This window comes from Sminthopsis crassicaudata, chromosome 2 (genome assembly GCF_048593235.1).
Source record: "Sminthopsis crassicaudata isolate SCR6 chromosome 2, ASM4859323v1, whole genome shotgun sequence".
In the NCBI taxonomy this organism is placed as follows: domain Eukaryota; kingdom Metazoa; phylum Chordata; class Mammalia; order Dasyuromorphia; family Dasyuridae; genus Sminthopsis; species Sminthopsis crassicaudata.
In genome coordinates, this window is record NC_133618.1 from 299977522 (window position 1) to 300002845 (window position 25324).

Genomic DNA, 25324 nt, shown 5'->3' on the forward strand with positions numbered 1-25324 from the left:
TGCTCACAAATACACACACATGTATTCATGTTTTTACAGCCTCATTAGCTTATATCCATCTGAAAGAAGTAGTTCTGTTTGACATAGGAAGAAAGAGCCACAAATAATGAGTTGAAATAAAAAGATTATTAAATTTGATTTCAGAAAAAGCTTAACAGTTAAAGCTATCTTAAAGTAGAGTGAACTATTTCAGGAGATGGTAAGTTACCCCTTTTTGGAGACCTTCAAACAGAGGTTGGGTGACTATTTGTCAGGCATGTTGTTTTGGGGATTCTGTTAATGTATGATTCATATTAGATGATTGTAGATGTTTCTTCCTAATATAAAATTTTGTGATTCTGTATACCTATGATTTGGTGATCTCAATCTTAACCCTTCCAATTATATCTTTCCTAGTGAATAAAAAAGCAATCAAGCATCTCTATCATGTAATGAACATATCTGACCTTGTATATGACATTCTGTCCTAATATTCCCCTGATTCTCTGCCATAAATTAAGTAACATATTTCATTATATCTTTTTCCTGGATTTTCACTGGGTTTTTAGTTACTCAGTTTTCAAATTCCTTTTAGTGATGCTTAACTTTGTATATTCTTCTCTTTATTGTACTTATCTGGCTTTATGTTGGTTTGTTTCTGTTTTTCAGTATTTATTATAGTCAAAATTTCCTGTTGTACAACAGTGCTCTATTTCACTATGTATCACAGATTTTTAGTCAGTCTTCTGAAAATAAATGGGCACTCATTTTGTTTGGAATGCTTGTTATCATAAAGAATGCTAAAATGTGAACGTTAGAACTTTAATTTTTGTCTTTGACTTCTTTGTGCGGTATATATGCAAGAAAAGTACAAATTGAGAAAGGTCATTTTTCTTTAATATTCAAGAATGGCTTGACAGCTTCACAGAGTTGGGGGTGGTTCCTCAGAGTTGCTTTGTTTTACCTTACTCTAATCAATAGTGATTGAGAGCTTTTTTTCATAAATGGCTTTAATTTCATCATCTGAAAATTGCCTGGTCATATCTTTTGACCATTTACCTATTGGGGAATGACTTGTATTCTTATAATTTTGAGTCAGTTTTTTATATATTTTAGAAATGAAACCTTTATTAAAAGAACTGGCTGTAAAGATTCCCCCCTAACTTTGTACTTCCTTTTATTCGTGTTTCTGTTGGTTTTGTTTTTGCAAAAAAAAATTTATTTAATACAACCAAAGTTGTTCATTTTGCCTTTCATAATGTTCTCTAGTTCTTCTTTGGCCACAAATTCCTTCCTTCTCCAAAGATATTATAGGTAAATTATCCTTTGTTCTTCTAATTTGTTTATAGTATCATCTTTATGCTTAAATCATGTATCTATTTTGAGCTTATTTTGATATCAGATGCGAGATGTAGGTCTATGCCAAATTTCTGGCATATTATTTTCCAGTTTTCCCAGCAAATGTAGTCAAATGCTGAGTTCTTATTCCAGAAGCTGGAATTTGGGGATTTATCAAATATTAGATTGTTATAGGCCTAGAGTATTGTGTCATGTGTATCTAATCTATTTCACTGATCTACCACTCTTTTTCTTAGCTAGTACAAAGTGATTACTACTGCTTTATAATACAGTTAAGTTTGGTAGTGCTAAGCCATCAACTTTTGCATTTTTTTTCCCATTAATTCCCCTGATATTCTTGACCTTCTTATGAATTGTTTCTGCTATTTGTTGTTTGATCCACTCATTTTTTAGAATTAATTTATTTAATTTCCAATTGGTTTTTAGTCTATCTTTCCCTGTCCCTTTATTAAATATAATTTTATTGCATTGTGGTTTGAAAAGGAAGCATTTAACTATTTCTACCATTTTTCATTTGATTGTGAGTCTTTTATGCCCTAACACATAGTAAATTTTTGTGTAGATACTATGTACTGCCAAAAAAAAAAAAAAAAAAAAAAAAAAAAGTATATTCCTTTCTGGCCCTATTTAATTTTCTTCAGAAGTCTATCATATCTAGGTTTTCTAGGATCCTATTAACCTCTTTAGTTTATTTATTGTTTATTTTGTGGTTACATTTGTCTGATTTTTGAGAGGGGAATTTTGAGGTTCCCCACTAGAATAGTTTTGCTATCTATTTCTTCCTGTAACTGGTTTAAAATCTTCTCTAGGAATTTGCCTGCTCTACCACTTGGTGTATATACACTTTTAGCATTAGTACTACTTCATTATTTGTTATACTCTTTATCATGATGTACTTATTTCTTAATAAGATCTATTTTTATTTTTGCTTTATATGAAACACAGAATCTGAGACCACTGCTTTATTTCACTTCAGTTGAAGCATAATAAAATCTTTTCTAGCCTTTTACCATGTCTCTGTATATATCTCTATGTCAAATGTGTTTCTTGTAAAAAAAAAAAAAAAAAAAAAAAAAATTGCAGGATTTTGTTTTAAATCCACTATGCTATTTGCTTCCCTTTTATGGGAGAGTTGATCCCATTGCCATTCATAGATATCATTACCAGCTTTGAATTTCCCTCTATTCCTTTATTCTATTTTTCTCTCTGTATATATTTTTGCTCTCTCTTTCCATCCTGTTCTTAATCTTGTGTATGTTTTTTTTCCTCCCACACTACACATTACCTTATCTTCTATCATCCCTCCCCTTCTCTTAGTAGTGTTTTTTAACCCACTCCACCCACTGCCTTTTCTTCTATCAACACTTCCCCCTTTCTTATACCCTTTTCCCTAGTGTTTTTGCTCTCCCTTCTATCCTGCCCCTCCTTTTCTTTTTCCTCTTTCTTCTTATACTTGTTGTTTATAGGATTAGATAAATTTCTATACCCAACTGAATGATTAAGTTATTTCCTTTTAGAGCCAAAATATGATTTCAAACAATGCTCATCCTCCTCCCCTTTCCTCAATTATAATAGGTCTTTTGAGCCTCTTGGTGTGAACTAAGTGTCCCATTATACCTGACCTTTCCTCTTTTTCCAGTACAGACCTTTCTTCACTCCTTACTCCTTTTCTTTGATGTTATCACATCAGAGTCTTTTCACTACCACATCCTCAGTCCATGGGATGCCCCCCTTTATCTGCCCCAGTGACAGACACAGTTTTTAAGAGTTATAGATATTGTTTTCCCATTTATGGATGTAAACAGTTTAATTTTAAAATATTTATTTCCCCTTGTTTATCTTTCTATGACTTCCTTGAGTTTGGTGTTTGTAGGTTAAATTTTCTGTTTAATTCTGTTTTGTTTTGTTTTGTTTTTCAATAGAAATAATTAAAAGTCTTTTACTTCATTGAAGCTCCATCTTCTCCCCTGAAAGATAATGCTGAATCTTGCTTGGTAATTAATTTTTGGTTGGAAAATCCTTTGCTTTCTGGAATATGTTGTTCCAGGTTCTTGGATCCTTTTATTGTAGAAGCTGCCACATCCTGAGTAATACTGCCTGTTGCTCCTTGATTTTTGAATTGTTTTTGTCTGGCAGCTTGAAGTATTTTTCCTTGAGATTATCATTTTGGAGTTTTGCAACAATGTTCCTTGTGGTTTTCCTTGTGGGGTCTCTTTCCAGAGGGGATTGATGGATTCTTTCAGAGTATTTCCCCCTCTGTTTTTAGAATATGGGAGCAGTTTTCCTTAATGAACTCTTGTAAAAATGTTATCCAGGCTCTTTTTTTTTTTTTTTTTTTTTTTTTTTTTTTTTTTATCATGGCCCTCAAGTAGGCCAATAATTTTTAAACTGTTTCTTCTGGTTCTATTTTCCAGGTCAGATGTTTTGCCAATGAAATATTTCACATTTTCTTCCATTTTTCATTCTTTTTAGTTTGACTGATTCTTGCTGTCTCACAAAGTCATTAGCTTCCATTTGCCTTGTTCTAGTTTTTAATGTGTGATTTTCTTCAATTATCTTTTTTAATCTCTTTTCCCATTTGATTTACTCTACTGTTTAAGTAGTTGTTTTCTTCAATTTTTTCCTTCCTTTACCAAAATGTTGACTCTCTCATGCATACCTCTCATTTCTTTTTTCATTTTTTTTCTTCTGCCTCTCTTTTTTGCCTTTTGAAGTCTTTTATGAGCATTTCCAAGAAGCCTCTTTGGGCTTGTGTTAGATTATTACTAAGTACTAATGAGATAATGAGATATTGGGTTTTTACTAAGTGCTAAGTCGGTACTTGACAATTCTCTATTCTGGCCTTTCCTGGTAGTTTGACTTGTGAATTCCTGGGGAAGAGTTTGTGTGCAAGTTCATTGTTTGAAGTGGTTCTTCCCAGAAGCCCTTGCATTATCCCATGCCCATAAAGGCAGATAGGATAAAGGGAGGATAAAGAGGGCAGCACTCCAGAGATAGAGAGTCTCTGCTCTAGACCAGGCTTGAGGCAGCTCTCTGCAGGAAGGGAAGTCACTACTCTGGACGAGAGTTAATGGCAACTATCTGGAGACAACGGTTCTCCACAGGAAGAAGAATCTGTCCCAGAGATTTGAGTTAACACAGCAGATCTTCTCCCAGAGAAGGATTGGCAGCTTTTGGAGACAACAGCACATTACAGGCTTGAGGCCAATTTATCTCACTATTTGAAGAAGAAATCTGTGGATATTCTGTCCTCATATGAGTTTGTGCTTTGATCTGCCTTGTCACCATAGTAGCTTTCTATTGTCAAGGCTGTTTTCTGTTTCTTATTTATTTTCTTTCCTTTTCTTTTAGCATTTTTTTTTTAAGGTGGACCTCTACTCTTAGGATAAAGTGGAAACTGTGTCAAACTTCCTGTGCAGCTCTGACCCTTGGCTCTGAGTACAGCAGTTTTGAATTCTCTGTTCAAGAAATAGCCTGTTTTCCAAGAGTTTGCCTTCTGAATTGGGACTGGAAGCTGCCCCACTAATTTGCTCCTCTACTCAGCCAGTACTGAAGCTCCCAGTTACTGAATTGCTGTGATTAAAACGCTCTTCCCAACTTTTCCAGAGTCTATCTGACCTGGGATACCCTTTTCACTCTAGTGAGATTGACCTTTCTTGAAGTTTTTTTCAGGCTGTCTTGAGTTGGAGAGCAGTTTCATTCCCTCACAATGTGTTCAGAGTCTTGGTTTCATGTGATATTTGAAGGAAACTTGGAGAACTAGAGCAGCTTCCTGATTTTACTCTGTTATCTTGGCTCTACCCCAAGAACTCTGGCATTCAAAATTTGAAAAAAAAAAAAAAAAAAAAAAAGGTGGGGAAATTTGGGAAAAATCAAAAAAATTTAAAGAAAAAATCAAGTAAAAAAGTTTATTTTCATCTATATTCAGAGTTTATCAGTTCTCTCTAGGAAGTTGGAAAACATTTTTCACCATGGGTCCTTTCACAGTTGATCATCTTTACCATATTTCTATTAGTATGAACTAAGTTCTCCTGGCACTGCTCAATTCACTCTGCATCAATTCATATAAGTCTTTCCAGATTTCTCTAAAACTATACTATTCATCATTTCCAATAGTACAATAATATTCCCTTCCAACCATATAATACAACCTGTTTGGCCCCAATTAATGGGCATCTCTTTGATATTCACTACTTTGCAATCAGATAAAAAGTATGGTGAAATGAGTCTTTAGTCTTCTGTTGTTTTGGAGCCTGAAGTTGATGGCTCACTGAGTTTGGGAGTTCTAAGGTACAATAACGCTAAATCCAATCAGTTGTTCACATTAAATCTGCTATTAAGACAGGGATATAAGAACAAATCTAAAAATCAGTGCTAACTAAGGATGAATAATTACTTTGTGAGGTAATGAATTCTTCCTGATTGGAGGTCCTTAACTGCAGTTTGGACAATTACTAATCAAGCATGTTTTGAAAAAAAAAGCTTGTATTTAGAAAAAAGATAGATTTGGAAAATAAAATGTTAGAACACTCCAGTATCTTTGCCAAGAAAACTGTAGATGGGGTCATGAAGAGTCAGACATGATTGAAATAACTGACCAACAGCAACAATAATAAAGGTTAGATTAGATAGTTTTGAAATCTTTTTTTGAAAGCCAATATCAAAATGATGTTTCATTTGTGCTGTATATTTCAAGATGGTGCATAAATGTAATATAACAATAGTAACAATAAAAATGATAACTAATATTTATATGATGATAATTATTAAGATTTATTTAATACTTAAGGTTTAAAAAGTGCTTTACATATATTATTTCATTTGATCCTCATAGTCCTATTAAGTAAGTGTTATTCTTTTCTCCATTTTATAAATGAAATAAGTGGGGTTGAAAGATGATAAGATGATAAGTGGTTTATCTAAAATCATATAGATGAGGCTGAATTCAAACTCAAGTCTTCTTCCAAATCCAGTACTTAGTTCACAACCTCATTTAATTGCTTTTCTTCCACAGTAATGAATTACACTCCAGAATATTGTGCCAACTCAAAAATTGTTTATGTGTCCAAGCATATATCTTTTAATCAGAAAGACAATTGCATAGTAGAGAAAATTAGCCTTGTTAGTGGTAAAATATTACTTATAATATAATATAAATTAATGTAACGTTATAAAACTACTTGATGTCACAAGTAATAAGTTATTTATTACTTATATTACCATAACTCTAATTAGACGTTTAAGTCAAAGTGACAAAATAGTACAATAAAAGAAATAATGATGAGAATAGATGATTCAGGAAATATGTATTTGACTTGATTTCAAGCATTTACATATGGGTCAATTGTTTGCATCTATTCTAGGGACTGTTAATACCAAATAACTAACAAAAAACAAAAACAAAAACAAAATAACAAGTTCTCTTTGAGAAATAGATAATCAGTGATACAGTTCAATTTAGTTCAGAGATGAATCCATTCTACCATCCCCTCATCCCCAATCTTCATTGTCTTCAAATTACTGATTTGTAAGAGAGAAGGGATGGAACTTTGATGCCACTGTGCCTACATGTGAGAAGATATCAAATTTGTGCATCCATTCTGTCCAAATATCTACCACTCTTCCTCTCCCTGCTTATTGCACAGACATGCAGTGAATTGGTAAGAAGAATTAGTGGTACAGTAGACATGTTACCACTACTGAACCTTCCTTCTTTCTGATTCAGCTGCAGGGTTTACCATTCCACTGGCATCTAAAACAATGATTTCAGTCTTACACTTCCAGAAAAAGAAGCAACAACCACCTCTGGAAATTAAAATAGTTTTTAGTTGGGGAAGTTGAAAGACAAATATGTTAACTGTTCTACTTTATCTCACATAAACTGAGAATGTCTATCTGGACTCCAGCCAATCTAGGAACTCTCATTAGCACCAACCTGACTTGAGAGAGGGAAAAAGGCTTTTCTGTACTTGGATCACTGAAATTGTTAAAACCAGGTAACTGGCTGAATTCCCATGTTACTTTTCTGTTTAATTTCTTTGGAATTGTGTTTTTATAAAATAATTCTGATTACATATTCTAGTTATCACATATAGCTGTTTTAAATCTAGGTCTTTAAAGTATTTATTTCTATGTCATCTCTGAGTCATGTGACTATAATTTAGTCTGAAGAGGTCTTTGGTGATTGAAAGAAAAGTGTTTTCCTCCTTTCTCTCACATCTTCTTCTCTTTGAATTTTTGTTTTATTCTATATATTCTGAAACAGATAGAGAGCTGATACTTTCTTGACCTGATTCATGCACTATTTCATATTCTGCTTTACACCAATATCATGATATATATGTCAAAAATTGTAGTTATACTTCATCATTTCCCCCTCCTCCTTTCTTCCCAAATTCAAAAATAGGAAGAAATAGCCTTATCCATTCTTTGGCAATTAAGTCTAGATAAATCTTTTTATGGTTGGAAGTAAATAATAATGTAAAAGAAATGAGCTCCAAATTTCTAAAAGAGCAATATATAAAATACAAAGGGTAAATTAGGAGGAAAAGAAGAATAGAAAATAGTCTCCATCCTTTTCATGTTTTAGTTTGCCAGACATTTTCTTTGTTTTCTGTTTTTTTTTTTTTTAATTGCAGTGAGATTAAAGTGTATATAGTTTTCCCCATTTCTTCCATCACCACCCCCCTTCTGACAATGATGTCACTTCTTTCTCACCTTGGCAGAGAGCAAGTTCATTACAAATCTGTTATGTGATTGATGACTTTGAAAAGATACAGTAAAGGGGAAAATACGTTGGGGAAAGGTACAAAACTGAAGAGACAGGTTGGCAATTAAACTGGCAGCAAGAGAAACAGCAAAAGGATAAGGAGGAATAAATACCTGGTGTAAATATCTCTTTCTCTATTCCTTTTTTTATAGACAGTGAAGAGTTATTTTTATTTCATTGATATTCTTAGCCAGAAGCAATGCTCCAGGCTAAAATCCATTTCAAGCATTGCCTGGTGAGTGCCACATGCTTCTGATGACATTATTTCAGGCAGGTCATGGTGGACGTATTTGAAGTTCACAGTTTTGGGGAGGTGGCTTCTTTTTCCCTGTTAGAGATGGGAAAAACTGTTTGCTACTCAATTGGATTTGCTTTAAGTGCTGATCATTGGATTTTGTGGCAGCTCAGAGCATTTTAGATAGAAAATGAAATTGAAAGCTTAATGTGCATTTTAATGTTATTTTTAAATTAAAAAATATAGTGACAGATTCAGAGCTCCAAAACTGAAAGACATTTTCTATCCCCAGGTTTGATCAAGGCAGGACAATACTCCCATAAGTAGGAAGAACAGATTCCCAAGTCAAAAGAAACTTTAGAGGTCATCTAGTTTTTCCTTACCATTTTATAGAAAACAAAAATGAGACTCAGACCTATTATATATAACTTACCCCAGGTTACAGAGAAATGTCTTCAAAAATTATATTTAAAAATGCATTAAAAATAACCTCATTTTCCTAATCAGATAGTACTACCAGCCCATTGCCTGCCAGTTTGTACAAATTAAATTAGCCCCCATATTAGATTTTTTTTTTCAGTTTCACATATGTTCTTCATAAACATAGTTAACATGTTTAAATATGCTTTTCATTGATTTCCTTTTTATTAATCTTATTTCTGAAATCCTTTTACATTTAAACAAAATTTTAAAAATGTATATTTGGAAGCAAGTTATGAGTGATAGATAATGAGGAAGAAAAGAAGTAAGTAAAAAACCAGAAGCTTTCTCATGAAGAACTTCTACTATTGTTATCTTTTTTTTTAAATTTAAAACTAACCATTACACCTAACTTTCCTCAGGAAGGCTAATTGATGAGGAGGAGGAGGAAGAGGATTTGATAATTCAATACACTTATATCAGCATGGTTTAGTATAAAGAATGCCTGAATCAGAGTTAGAAAAACTGGTTTCAAATGCTGATTCTTCCACGTATTTCTTGTATCACTTTCATAAAGTCACTTAGTCTCTCAAGACTTCAGTTTCCTTATTTGTGAAGTGGAACAGTTGAATTATATGGCCTGTAATGCACTTTTGATCTCTAAATATTAGATCTCTGAATTTTATTTTTGGGATTATCTTTTCCTTTGTTAAATCTTGCAGCCCTCCATAGTTTGTTCTTTCTTTCTTGCTTCCTTCCATTTAGGTTATTTTTTAAAGAGTATTTTAAATATAAAAGATTAGTTCTGACACTATTCTATTTGTTTCCTTCTTATTCCTCTTTTCATGTGTGTAGTCTTTAAAACTTTATTAGCTCATTTTTCCCTTTCTCTTCTAAGTATCATTCTTCCTGTCCAAAAGGAATCCCTTCTTTAATCCCCATCTCATTAAAAACCCTCCCTTATAACAAATAAGTAATTTTGTTGTTCAGTTATTTACTCAGATCCAACTCTTCATGACTCCATGGACTGTAGCATGCCAGGTAGCCCTTCATATTTCCACTGATTTTTAAAATCTGTCCAAGCTCTTGATCAGGTCAAAAAAAAAAAAAAAAGTCTATATATTAGCCATGTATAAAAAATGTCCATCTTACTTTGTAACTCTTTTTTTTTATGATGCATAATTAATCTTCTGGAGATTGTTGGGTAATTGAATTGGCCACAATTATTAAGATTTTTATCATAATTTTTCTTTAAAGTTTGCAGTCATTGTATAAATTATTTTCCTGATTCTGTTCTCTTCACTATTCACTATTTCTTATCAAATCTTCCTCTAGCTTCTCTGAATCTACCTCTTTCATAATTTCCTATAGCAGAACAATATTCCATGATATTAATAAACCTCATTTTTTTCTTAATGGCCATTCACTTTGCTTTCAGTTCTTTGCTACAACAAAAAAGTGCAAATATGTGTGTGTGGTGTGTATGTGACACAATATTAAAAAGTTTTGCACAAAATCTATCATTTAGAGTTCAAAGCATAATTAAATTACCAGGAAATATATTTGCAGAAAATTTCTCTGATAAAGGTAAATATTCATAATATCTTTCCATTGAGAGAGAATGAACTAGAAAGAGACCATGGTGGTAATTAATTCTGTAATACTATGAAAAATTTCTATTACCTAACATATGACCTAACTGAATGATTAAATTTCCTGTTATTTAACTTCAAGTTCGAGGAATCTTAATATTCTAGCTGTGGTTATTTTCTCCTTTGAATTATATTGTAGCTCATTTATACCAATGATATCTAATAAATAGAAATAAATTCCTTAGCCTACATATTGATCTAGAGAACCACAAACTAACATTATCTATGTGTTATTGCATTTCTATTTATGTGATTGAACATTTCTCAATTGCATCATAGTATGGTCCCAGAGGCATTTGAAAATTTTGCTAGCTTCTTGAGGACTTCAGCTTTGATATCTCTGCTCTGCACCATACTTGACAGGTTTTTTGAATTTCTATGTTTATAAAAATTGTTACCTGGAGGTCAATATGTTGGGAATGAGTATCTCTAAACTTAGCTAAATTCCCCCTCAGAAAAAAGACATATAAACAATCTACCACTAGACATATATTCAAAGTTTACAGTATTTCATTTATTTCATTTATTTCATTCATTCAAAACCCAAATTTGCCTCCACAGTAATAGCGTAAAGGAACATTTTTCTAATGAAATCTTAAAAATCATTCATTTTTTCAAAAACACAAGTTGATCCCTTTAGAAAAACTAAATAGAACACTGAAGAGAGGTTCCCTCATTTTCACCAGTAAAAATCATATAGTTGTGGCAGAAATGCCTAAATTCTATTCCTTTTTACTCTGAAATTTATTACATATGGAAATATTCAATTTTGCAATGCATTTTTCTAATTTATCATCAAAAGACAGCTTTTGTGAGGAAATCAACACTCTTTTTAAGACAAGCTCAATTTGTTTGCATATAAAATGTAAAGTGAAAATTAATATTGTTTCATTTTTTGCAACACTGTGAAAATAGTGGGTTCCTATTTTGAATAATTATATACTTTCTATGTCCTATTATGAAACATTTAACTGAGACACATTCCTCCCTGGAAAATTGCATTGCACTTTGTCTAAAAGTAGAGGTGTGAGTTCTGTTGTCCTGGCTGTATTCCAATTTATGAAATTAAATTCCATTTCCTTAACAATCCAGAGTTGAAAATATGCTTTTTTTCTTTACGTAGCATTCATCTCCATTCCAAGGAAATAGCCCAATTTCAGGAATGCACTGAATTAAAGCTTCATTATGAACTATGAGTTCTATTAGGATGATTTATAAATTTACATGGTCATTATGATCTCTCTTACTCCTGTGTCTCTCTCCTCTTACTCCCTCCCCCTTTCTCTCTCTATTTCAGTGTATGTATGTGTATATACTCATACATACACACATATATATCTACATATGCACACTAACACATGCACACATATATGAAACAATTAACTGATAAATAAGGAACATGCATTTAAACCCAAACACATATGGTCATATACATATTAATAAAGAGTAAGGAAATTCACAGAAATCAGTATTCTCTATTCTAATTTACACTCCATGTGAATATAACAGACAAATTAGCAGACAGGAGGCTCCGCCCATTTGTCATATGAAACTATTACTAGCACATCTTCATTTAGACAGATTTTGCCTTGAGGCAAAGAAATGGTTTTCACGATTAGGCATAGAGTCAAGTTTAAATAATATCCTTCTCAACATGCCATTTTTCGGCTACTGTGTCTTGGACTCACAGAATCTCATAAAAAAAGTCCTTAAATTTACTACATTTCTGAAAGGATACAGTTTGTGCAGTAGATAACTGTCACATGTTATATAGACATTGGTGAAATACATTCACAAAGCAAATCAGTTATTTTTCTCTTCTTTGCTCACAGATAGAAAAAAAAAATCATTCTAAGCCATAAAAATCTCTTTTAGAGCTGAAAAGCCAAAGCTGACTTGCAGCTTGAACATTTTTTACTTGTTTAAAAAAATGCCCTGGTTCCCATCTGTAGTAACTAAATAACAAACGTTTTATGTAGTGGAGGCCCAATATAGTTAGCAGCTTAGCATGACCTCTAAGATGCAACTAGAAAGTACAAAGAATAGAACGTGCTGGTTCTTCTTTACTATATAGTTTTTGAGAGCTTCTTAAAGCAAAATTCATGAGCATTATGTTGCATTTGTTTTTCTCAATATAAGTAGTGTGATAAAATTAAAAGAGATGTGGCTCTGAGCTTATTCTGGGTTCAAATCTCACTTTTGATATTTATTAATTATGAGAACGTGGACAAGTTACAATCTCCCTGAGCTGCAGTTTTTCATCTATAAAATGAGTAAGTTTGAATTATTTGATCTCTAATTGTTTTTTCAACTATTCATCTATGACATTAACAATAAGGTGAGCTATATACTTAAATACAGCAAACACCTTTATTACTATATCTGAAAAAATTACAGGCAAATTTCAACAATTTGATAACATATTTATTTTTTAATTAATAGAATTTATTTTTCCAAATATATGCAAAGATAGTTTTCAAATTTTACCTTTGCAAAACCTTGTGTTCTAAATTTTCTCCCTTTCTCTTTCTCTTTCTCTCCCCTACCTTAGTCAGCAAGAAATCTAATATAGGTCAAACATATGCAATTCTTCTAAATACATTTTTATATTCATATATTTTCATATTTATATCCATCTAAATATATTCATATTCATTCTTTATAGAAAAGATATTCAGATTCAACAGTGTTTGAAGTTTCTACCATGTCTGAGATTCTATTGTATCACATTAATGCAATTCATCACTAAGTTTTGAAAGAAACATTGGGTGAATCTTAATTTTGGAGAGAATAATTAGAAACTCTAGATACTTTAACAGAATTGAAAGGTTAATTTTTAGTTATATGAGAGAAGATTATAGAATTTAGAGTTCAAATGATCTTTAAGATCATTAAATTTCCCATTTGGAACTACATTTTACATATGAGAAAAATGAAACTTTAGTGAAGGGGAGTTCTTGACCAAAATCACATAGTAATAAAAGTAGGAGCCTAGATAAAACTTTTTTCTTTTTCATATGTCAAGTCTATCATCCTTTTGACTTTACCAGGATAAATTTGCATGCAAAATTCTTGTTGTCTTTTCAAATTGCTAATGCTAGGCAAATTTGTTTCAATTAACTAATTCAGATGATAACCAATGGTTGAAAGTATTAACAATCAATGGTAACAAAAAAAGAACGTGATTCTTGAAGCCTACGAACATGTAAAGGGCTATATTATTGATCAACTGAATATTTTCAACTAGTTGAAAGTTTTCAGCTTCATCCCCTAGTTGGTTGTTATATAAATTTGAAATTTATAGTTTTAAATTGCAAAATGTAAAGATGTAAGTTGACTATTGGTCACAGCAAAGGGATATCAACAACATTTGAAAGGATTGAGACAAAAACAAGACAGTGATCGAAGGATTGGCATTTCAGAACTGTGACTTATCCCTAGATGACTTAGGATACATAGTAGAATGACTAAAAATTTAGGGATCTAATAATGAACATGAATTTTATTTTTTGACTTTTTTTTTTTTTTGCCATGTAAAGAAATAGATATTCTATATATAGTTCTATATTTCAGAATACAGAAATATTCCATTATTACATATGATATGACAGAATATAATATAGAATTATAAACAGATAGTCTATCTTTGTATATCTTATCTTGCTGCTACTTCTTGCTACCACACAAGCCCACCAGAAAATCCTTCTATTGTAGCTCAAAGCTATTGACTGATTGTTGAAATCAGCCAATTCATTCCTGATAAGTGACCTTGCCCAAACCACTTGAACATTTAGATGAATATTCTCATTCAAATCTTATGCTTCCTATCACACTCCATTTCATTAAAGACCGTAGATTAAATGCAATAGATTAAAATGCAAGGCCTTTTTGGGAAATGACCCAGGAAGCATGAACACACTTATCTCATCTAGACAGTTATAAAAGTTAAGAAAAATAACAATTGTTCATTCATAGTCTATGGTAACTTTTTTTTTTAATGAAATAGAAACTAGATTTTAAAAAAAAGATATAAATTAAATTATACTCTTTTAAGGGGGAAAAACTAATGAGAAAATAAATAAGCATGATGGAGGAAATATGAAAAAATATTCGATTAAAATGAACTTTAAAAGTGATTGGTCCTAAGTATCCAGAGGTACTAAAGTTCTACTTACATTTTTCAGGTGAAAAGTGTCAATAAAAGGATAGTATTTCAGTTGAAACCATTGAATTTTAGAACTGGATAGGTTTAGTTAGAGACATAATTTCATCTAACTGTTATCCAGCTTCTGTTTCAATATACCCAGTTATGAAGAATTAATTTTGTTATGTGATAGGTTCTACAATTTATGGAGAAGTTCAAATTAATTTATCAACTAATTAAGTAACCCATGATTGTTGTTCACTGAATTATTGATGTTGATAAAATGCTGTTTTGTTTTGTTGTAAAGACAGTGGTTGCCCTTATAAAGCATACAGTCTGGAAGAAGAGATATAGAAAGTTGTAAAAATAAATACTGTTTGAATGTCTGAGGGAGAAAGTTCTATGGGTAGGGAAAACATGTCAGTATTCCCAGAAGACACAATATTTGATTTGGCCTTTAAAAGATAAAGAATTTCAGAAAGGGAAAGGGAAAATTTAAATGGTTTGACAAAAGACATTTAGACAGGAAAACACAGGTAAGTAAATGAAACAAAAAGATTCCATTTTATAACAAAATATGCTTGAGAGGGCAGTATGAGTGTGGTACTCATTCACCTTTGGAACTTGTTCCAAATTCCAGGTTCAAGACATTTTTGGTCTGAAACAGTTTTTTTTTTTTTTTTTTTTTTTTTTTAATATTGCTTAGAGGTCCCCCTTCATGTATTTAGTTTTCACTACTGAGACACATGACACATAGCACAAAGTAGTGATTTAATAAAAGCACATTAGTAATAAAATAACAACAGAACATACCTCAATCACTACAAGTTTTAAGATTACTCTTTCCCTAAATTCATACATTGAAATTCCCTAAATTCATACAGTGAAAAGAACTATCAATTAGCAATTATGCATTGAGCATAAATATATAGGGAACTTGTGGGGCCACCAGGCTTTTGTAAAGGTTCACACCATCACCTGTCACCAGAATTCAATCACAAAGAAACAACCAATATTACCAATATTTTTATTGTCATCATTGCATTCTGGTCTGTTAAACTTTGCTCTCTACTTGGTGTTTTAGCTCAGTTGTTAGTAGGTGGCTGTATCTGCTACTCTAGGTCCCCTCACAACATGCTTAATAGCCAATGTTTAGCTCAGTTGTTAGTAGGTGGCTGTATCTGCTACTCTAGGTCCCCTCACAACCTGCTTAATAGCCAATGAGAAGTAATGAAATGGTAAATAAGCCACCTGTCTCCATGAAGACATATAGCTCTGTTTAGCAGCTCTTACAGAGACCTCTATTTTCCATCCAGTGGCTAAAAAATCTCTTTGCAAAGAAAAGAAGAAAAGGATGTTGCATAGTGCTGTTTTTATCTTTGAATGTGCCAGTTATAGTCATCTAGTAAGATATTATCTTTATACCTGTTACTCTGTCTTCCAAAGACTAAATGTGCTGTGGCTAATAATGCCCTGTTCTTTGAGCAATGAAGTTCTCTCAGACAAATATCTCAGTCAAAAACTATGGATATTTCCTCATTTATCACTAATTAGTTACTTCTTTTAATGACTATGATGCTCTTCCTAGCTATCCCTCATTAGTCTTTTTACCCATTGGGAAAGAAGCCTTTTTTTCTTAGATCACCAGCATAAGAATATAATAAAAGGCAAAGTAAGATTGTTCTTAGATTCATTTTAGAACTTTTTTTGCTTGACTTATGATCTAAGCCTTGCTATCTTTTCCTCCTTTTTTTTTCCTAATCTCTCAATTCAACTCTCATCTAACATAGTCAAAATCCCATTTTAATACTTAAACATTATCATACTTTATACTTCATCCCCTATGAGTAGGCATATAACTTCACTATTTTATTTTCCCAATTGAAAATGAAGCTAAACACTTATGCAATTAAGAAACCAAATAGGAGAATTCTGGAAAGATGATTGAGTTGGTCAGAAAATTCCAAGTTCTCCAGATTTCTCCCACAAACAAGACAAAATTATTCATCAAGATGAATGCCAAGATGCATAAAACAAATAAAGAATTGGAACACTGTAGTGTCCCTCCTGAGAAAATTAGAGAAGATACAAAGAAAGATACTAACAAGGAGATTTGATCCCTAAGAAGTATAAACACCTCCAGGCCAATTCCTCTGAAGTAGCAAGTGTCAAATCATAGAACTAGCTGGTTGAGAGGTAGCCTCTGCCCCAGCTACAGAAACATTAATTTCTTTAATAGTGTGAGGATTTGAGCAACGGAGAGTAGCATTAAATAATAACCTGCCCAAACAGAATTCATGGGAATTCAAAAGAAAAACTTTAAAAATGAAATGAGAAATATTGAGAAAAATTTTTTTTAAAAAAGAACAATTCAAGAAAACCAAGAAAATAATGAAAACAATTAATTAAATTAAAAAAGGAAATCCAGAAACTTAAGGGGAAAAAATGACTTTTTGAAAACTAGAATTGAGCAAGGGGAAGACAGAGGAGTTATAATAGATTGAGAAATAACAAAACGAAATAAAAAGAATGAAAAAACTTGAAAAGAATGCGAGACATTTCATAAGAAAAACAACAGATCTGGAGAATATATTGAGAAAAGGAAACATAAGAATAATTAGGCTACCCTGAAAGCTACAATCAAAAATGAAGAAGAATCTTGATACAATAATACAAGAAGTAATTAAAGAAAATTTTCTTGAAATGTTAGAGCAAAAAAAAAGAAAAGAAAAGAAAAGAAAAGAAAAGAAAAGTAGAAATAGAAAAAAGAAAAATCTACTGATCACCACCTGAAAGAGACTTATGAGGAAAAACTATGGGAACATCATAGTCAAATTTCAAAAAACCCAGGTTAAGGAGAAAATATTAGAAGCAACAAGAAAAGATTCAAATATTATAAACCCACAATTTAAATCACACAAGACCTGTCACTAACTACATTAAAAGGCTGCATTAAAAAGATCTGCAAAAGAACCAATGTAGCCAAAAATATCATACTCAGCAAGCATAATCATAATCTTGAGTGAAAAAAATATGAACATTCAATAAATTACCAGACTTTTAGCATTTTGTTGCAAAAAGACCTAAATGTAATAGAAAATTTGACATGTAAGATTGAAGAGAAATATAGAGTAAACATCAAAGACTGAATTCAATGGACTAAGTAAAAACAAACTTTTATTTTCTGTAAGTGGAAATATAAGTCATATGTCTAAGATTGTCCTTAGTAATTTGGTAGTTCAAAAGAAAGATTGGAGTAGATTGGAGTATAATGTGGTTCTAAACAGCAAAACCATATAGGAAAAGATAATAAGAGTAATTATATGAATGAGGTGCAAGAGGAAGAAATATCATAGAGGAATTAGAGGAGGGAGGAAGGCTGTCAGTTCTGTAATCCTACCCACATCAGGAATGGGTTAAAGAAATAATACATACATAATACATACATGTATATAAAAATCTTCTAAGTTTATTAAGAAACAAAGGGAATAGAATGAGATGGGAGTATAAAAGAGTACATAGATTAATGAGAAAGGGATAAGGTATGAAGGGACTAATGGGTTAAGAAAGAAAGAAAGAAAAGCTGGTGAAGAGGATAAGAGAGGAATCTTTGGAGGAGATGGGTAAGTTAAATAATATCAAGGCAAGGTAGCAAGTAGAAGTAAAGCTGAAGAGCCAGCAGATAGAAAATAAGAAATATACACAAACACAATAATAATGATTGAGAGTAGAATTTATTAGGGGGAAAAAAAACATAATAATCATTGATCCCAGATAAGGTTAAAGCTAAAATATATTTAATCAAAAGAGAAAAATACAGAAACTATATTATATGTCAACCATGTTAACATATATATATATATATACATATATATATATATATATATATATATATATATATATATATATATATATATATATATATATATATTGTTTTATACTATTTAAAACAGCTTGATAATATAAGGTTGGAATAATGTTATAATATAGAAAATGATGAGTTGGGGAATTTAGAAAAATACGAAAACTTGAATTTATTAAGGATGATATTATCTACCATCAGAGAAACAGAGAAATGAGTAAAGTATATCCTTGCATAGAAATATATATATAAATGTATATGTGTAATTATATGTATGGTATATGTAAATATTTGTTTATATCTATGCATATGAATGTGTATATGTGTATATATATATATATTTTTGTATGTGTGTATGTACATATCAATATATGAATGCTTAATTATAATTTTCCTGGGAGATGTGGAAGGAGGGAAGAGAAAAAGGAAAATAAATAATAAAGAAAAAAAAGTACATAGTTGTAATGTTCTTGATCGTCTCCAGAAACTGCCGATCACTCTCTGGGAGGAGATCTGCTGTCTCAATTCAATCTCCTGGCCAGACTCTTCTTCCTGTAGAGAGCTGTCCCAACTCTGACTTAGAGTAGACTCTTTCTCGGGGCCCAATGTTGTCTTCTTTTATCCTCGCAGAGATTGTAGTGAGAACTTAATGGGTTGTAATCCTAACACATAGTAGAGAATAAAAGGAAACCTATAAGGAAACAAAGAAAAGATGGACAGCTCTGAATACAAAGTATTTATTATGTAGGTTTTCATGAAATGGATATGTATTGTTTCATATTTTGAACTCTCTCAATGTTCTTCTGTGTACATGATAGTGCTTTTGTTTTATCTGTTTTTGTTTCTTTTCTATTTCTTTTATTTAAATTTTGTGTTTAATTCTAAAATATGTAAATAAAAATTTGGAAAAAAAAACACATAGGCATACAAAATCTTTGAGAGGCATGCCCCTGTAACTAAAATGGAGATTAAACAGATTTGTGATCCATAAAATACAATATCACACTAGTTCAACTGTTACATTATACTCCTGATTATATTTAATTTTCTCATAACTTCAAAGAATAAAGATGCTCTACTCCTATACTTTACCTTGCTCATAATAAATCTGGAGTGTTATATTTAGTTTTTGATACTACAGTTCAAGAAGGGCATTGATAAGTTGGATGGTATGCAGTTATGGAGTATAAAATCAGTATGGTGGTGAGCTTTGAGTACATTTCATATGACAATTAATTGAATGAATTAGGGATGATTAACTTGGAGAAGAGAAGATAGAGGAGAAAAACATAGCCAGCTTCAAATTTTTGAGGAACTGTTATGAGAAATCACTATTAAATTTGTTTCATTTAGTCATAGGGGGCAGAATCAAGAATCAATAGAATTAATGGGTCTGTGTCACAAAGAGGAAATTTAGACCTAATGTCAAGAAACCTTCTTAATAATTTGAGCTCTTCCAAAGTGGAATGACTTGCTTTAAGTGATTACAGTTTCCCCTTCAGTGGAGCTCTTCAGAGACTGGGTGACTTGTTAAATATACTATAGTTGGAATTGCTGTTATATGTGGATTGGTCTAGATAGATATTGGAGCATCTAGGTGGATAGTGTCCCAGGTTCCTTGAGTTCAGATCTGGCCTCAAGCATTTATCAGCTATGTGACTTTGAGCAAGTTACAGGATCCTGTTTTTCTTAGTTTCCTCACCTGTAAATAAGCTGGAGATGAAAATGGAAAACAGTCACTCTAGTATCTTTGCCAGAAAAAAACCCAAAATGGATCACAAAGAAAAATGACAACAGTAACCTTTCAATTTTCAAATTCTGTGGTTCTGTAACTTCACAGAAGATAGGTGATTTGTTCAGGATGATATAATTAGTAATTCTCAGAAGTATGATTGAATCCAGGTTCTTCTGATGTCAAGGCCCAGCTTCCAGTCATTGATTCACATTTTTCCATTACTAATTTAGTTATGCATACTTATTTTGGTTGACCCAAAGTAAATTTGAAGTTTATGAACACCTTCCAACCATTTTTCACATAAACTGCTTAATGTCTTGTCATATTTCTGCAATCTGAATTTGTACACAAGATCTTAAGTTTATTCTCATTAAAATTTTATTATATTTGATCCAGGATAATAGTATCGCAGATATATTATCAGATCTAGATTGTTTATCCACATGAAAACTAAACTATACACCTGCATTTTATCCATAGATAGGGAAAATATGTAAACCATGTCTAAGTATTCCTTAAAAATATTCAATAGAACCGAAGACAATATTGAAGCATTTCTCTAAATCAGGATTTCATTATCTTATTGTGTTTTGAGGCTTTGTGGCAATCTGGTGAAACATGAGCTCCTGTCTCAGAATAATGTTTTTAAATACATAAAATAAAATAGATGTGTTTTTTCCCCATCCGAGTTTATAGACCACCGAAATCTATCTATAGGTTCCCATAGTACATGAATGCCAGGCAAGAACTTCTGTAGGTTATCCAAGAACCTGTTGGTCCTTTTTAAAAAACAGTTCCAAATCTACATAGCCTTACCATAATCCATTTCACATGTTTCTATCTTGTCCACAAGAAAATTTTAAGATACTTGGTCAAAAGTCTTTTTGGAAAATTAGGCATTTTCTTTATCTTGCACTTCTGTCAACAAAGGAAATGAGGTTAATGACTTGTCTTATTCCCTACTAAACCTTTTTACTTCTTAGTGATCATTGTTTTACTTTCTGTGCTCATAGACTTTCCTTTTAATTTTGCAGTGAGTTAACAAACTCATCAACATAACATTATCATAACAATTTAGAGAATTTATCATTCTCCATTTTTATTGGGATATTTGCTAATATATCTAAGCATTCCAAAGATTTAAAAAAGCATATTCCTTCATAACTAGCATTCACTACATTTACTTTCAGATGGATACAAAACATGTGATTTCTTATCCTAAGGAAATAAACAATAAAACCATGCCATGCTACACTTAAGCAATTGGCATGTTCCTAATTCACAAGTATTTGTGAAATGCAGTGGTGGGTGAAACTCTCTGAATGGTGCTTAGGTGAAAAAGAGCTTTGGGATCATTAGGGATGAAAGGTTCTATAGAAATCTAAGATTAATTCATGTCATTACTGTTTTTTATTACAGCAGTGCCAGTTTCAGTTCTAAATTAGCTTTTTAATAAGTTTGATCTATGACCATTTTGAAGGGAAAAAGCCCATAAACACATTCTTCTGCTTTAATTCCCTTTATAAAGCACTTACTCAAAAAGGCAGTTTTTCTTCAAGATGCTGCCACTACCTTTTTTTTTTTTTTTTCTCCAAAGAGAATATGCCACCCCCTCAAGATTAAGTTAAGCATACTGCTCAAAATGAATCATATACTGTAGGGCATTAGCTAATATACCCTCTCTTAAATTTAATTTGAAGAAAGGAAAAATAATTGTTTTTTTATAGAAGAGCTTTGTGATAGTCCTAAGTGTCAGAAAGTTTTCTTCTTTTCTTTATATGTACCCTTTATTTCATAGTTTGTAAATTATGTTCATATTGCAATATTATTGTAAATTGTAATATTTAAATGTCTTAATGAGTTGCACCTCTCTTTAATGCACAGAAAGACAACTTGGAGCAGAGAGCTGTATTAAGGTTAATATTTTTTCATTATATAAATCCTAGCTTTATTTTTATCATTATTGTTGTTATTCTTATTTTTAAAAATAATTTTATTTTTCCAACTACATGTAAAAATAGCTTTCAATATTCACCTCTGCAAAATCTTTTGTTCCAGAATTTTCTCTCTCCTTATCCCCTTCCTCTAGATAGCAAGCAGTCTGATATAGATTAAACATGTGCAATTCTTCTAAACACATTTCCATATTTGTCAGGCTGTACAAGAAAAACCTGATCAAAGGGGAGAAAACACAAGAAAGGATAAAAAAACCACAAACAAATAACAACAACAAAGTGAAATTACTATGCTTTGATCCACTTTCAGTTTCCATAGTTCTCTCTGGATGCAGATGGCTCTCTCCATTACAATTCTAATGGAATTGTCTTGAATCAACTCACTGTTGAAAAGTTAATATCTGATACCTTTATGCATCACTGATTTTCTTTGTGACTTCAGAACAATGATTTGAACACTTAATTGTTTAATGTTGAACAAATTACCACGAAGACTAAAGACTGTATGTAGGCAAAGTCAAATCTCACTTTCAAAAACACAGTAGTATAAATCATTTTTAAAATGCTATCAAGAAAGAGTTTTAATGACTATGTTCACCTTAGTATGTTTTTATATGTGTCTGTATGTTTATGTGTGTGTGTGCGTGCATGTGTGTGTGTGGCTTCTGTCCATGCAGATCATAATTTCTCTATGATTTCATAGAAGGACTTACTTCAAGTTATTTGAAAGCAGCCCATTGACTGTAAATGGATCCCACTAAAATGCTTGAAAACATTGTCTACTTAGAAGGTAAAATAATTTCCCCATAACTTTTGGTAATCAAAATGTATTTGATGATGTCTTTTGAATCATTTCTTACAAGTGTAGTCATTATTGGTCATTTACTGGAGCCTATTTTTTCTGCTCTTTGTGGCCTCTGCAATTTTGATTCTTATGAAATTATAGTCTTCCATTATTTGCAGCTATCACTGGGAGACTAAAGTGAGGCTTGACAATACTATAAAAAGTCCAACTACCACAAATCTCCTTCTAGCAAGAGCCCATATATTAATGAAATGATAAATTCTCCATTCAAATCTTGGTTGTGCAAATGCTAATGGATTCAGAGTTTGCCTAATGGTCAGGAAGTAGTTTCATTAATGTTCCTAAATATGAGGTATTTGGAAGAGAGGTAGAGCAAAGAGTGAGTAGAAGCAATTGGCTTTGGACAATTTGAAAATTATATTTCTTTTTAGAGCTCAACAAGGTTAATGGTTGCCCTTCCTAACATTCATTCATTTACTCATGGAACACATAGTTGACTATCATATGCAATTTCAAGACTTCAATTGCCCATGAGCTCATAGGCATGGATATTCCCTTTACCTGTGTAGATCCCAACTACCACTGTAATTTTGTAGAAGGTATCAGAAAGTTGCTTTGCTCTCCGGTAGCCATTCTGCAGCCAGTCTCTGAGGGGCTTCTTTGAACTTAGACTAGTCACTGGAAATATAATATTGCAACATAGACACCTTTTCAGGTGAAGAGTAACAAATTAACATACAAACCATCAAAACATAAAAAAGCAATACTCCAGCATTCATAAAATCACAGATCTAGAGATGATGGGAATTTTTAGAAGTCAATCAAATAGCATCAGTGGGAGGGATTCTAACCCAGGTCCTCTGACTTCAACTTCAGCACTCTTTCCACTGCATTATATTACATCATAAGTGTTGTAACCTTGCCTTACAAAATTTTCCTCCAAAAGAGGCAAAGTGTTGCAGTGTAAATGACTGTCAGATTACCTGTGTTTATAATGCTTATTTATGTGTTTTGAAGCAAATTACTTAAACTTCCTGAGCCTTAGTGTCCTTATCTGTAAAATGAGTAGATTGGACTAGATGGCCTCTGAAATCTCTTCCATATTTAGTTTTATATTCTATGATCCTAAGATACAGAGAAACAATCTAAGGGGCAGTTTTCTCAAAATGGAATTAGAGGGCCCGGAAATGGTCAAATCTTACCCAACAGTGCATTTCAGAAGTAACTACTAGCTTAATTATTCATGACTTTGAGAATACATTTGAATAATGGAAAGTAAGGAGGTCAAGTTTTATTTAATACACTTTAATAATGTATTATATGGAAATGGGCATTTTCTTCACAGGAGTTCTCACTCAAAGATTGGTGCTAGTGTGCTGCCAACCTGCTCTTCAACATAAAGTGCAACTTTCTACACCAGTTCTGAAATCAAAAAGACTGCTGTATTCTTTAGCTATCTAGTAAGGATAAAAGTGGCCAACATTTTAAATATATGTATATTGTTGCCAAAGTAACATGAATGCTATTATTCCCACCTAGCAAAAGACTATAAAGATGTCCTTTCTGATAGCCAATATATGGTTATTTATTTGTGCATTCCTCCAAGGAACAAATAGATTGCTTATGAGTTACTACAACAGTTCATTTGAGTGAAGTTCCGCAGTAAAGTAGGAAGTGTTAATAATGGTGAAGAAACAATAACACAATCAGCTATGACTCCTCTGCTCTTCTAGACTTTATTTCACAACATCCTCATTTTCAATTATAAAGGAATCTCAGAGGTCATTTAGTTTGGAAATGTGAAACCTATTCTACTGACCCATGTGACCTGCAAAACTCCTCAGAGACTCCAACCAGATTAAAACATAATTGGGAAATCTTTAATAAAATAAATAGAATGGCATTACAACATAGATAATGTTAATCTGGGATTTTCCAAATTATAGGTGTCCTGTAAGGATCTATTTCTATTTTTGTTTGGCTCGACTGATCTAATCCAACATCCTTCCTTTTGACACCTTAGGAAACAGGCCTATTAATTTGATCAAGATAACTCAGATTCCAATAATAACTCTATTACTAATGGAGATAATCCAAATCCATTGACTGAAAATCAAGGATCTATATCTACCGTACCACTCATGTGTCTCTCCCACTATATCATCACATTTATCCTCATTTTTCTTTCTGTTCCTATTTCTTCTACTGAAAGATTTCCAGAATAACTTCTTTATTTCTACTCTCTAACCCCATACTTTCTTGTTTAGGGTTGAAATTAACTTTAGAAGGCATCTACTCTAACCCTTTCATTTTATATTGAAGATATAGGAATAATTCAGAGAAGTTAAATGATCTAAGGTCCCAGAGATTATGTGTCAAGACACGGAATGTGAACTTTGATCCTTTGAC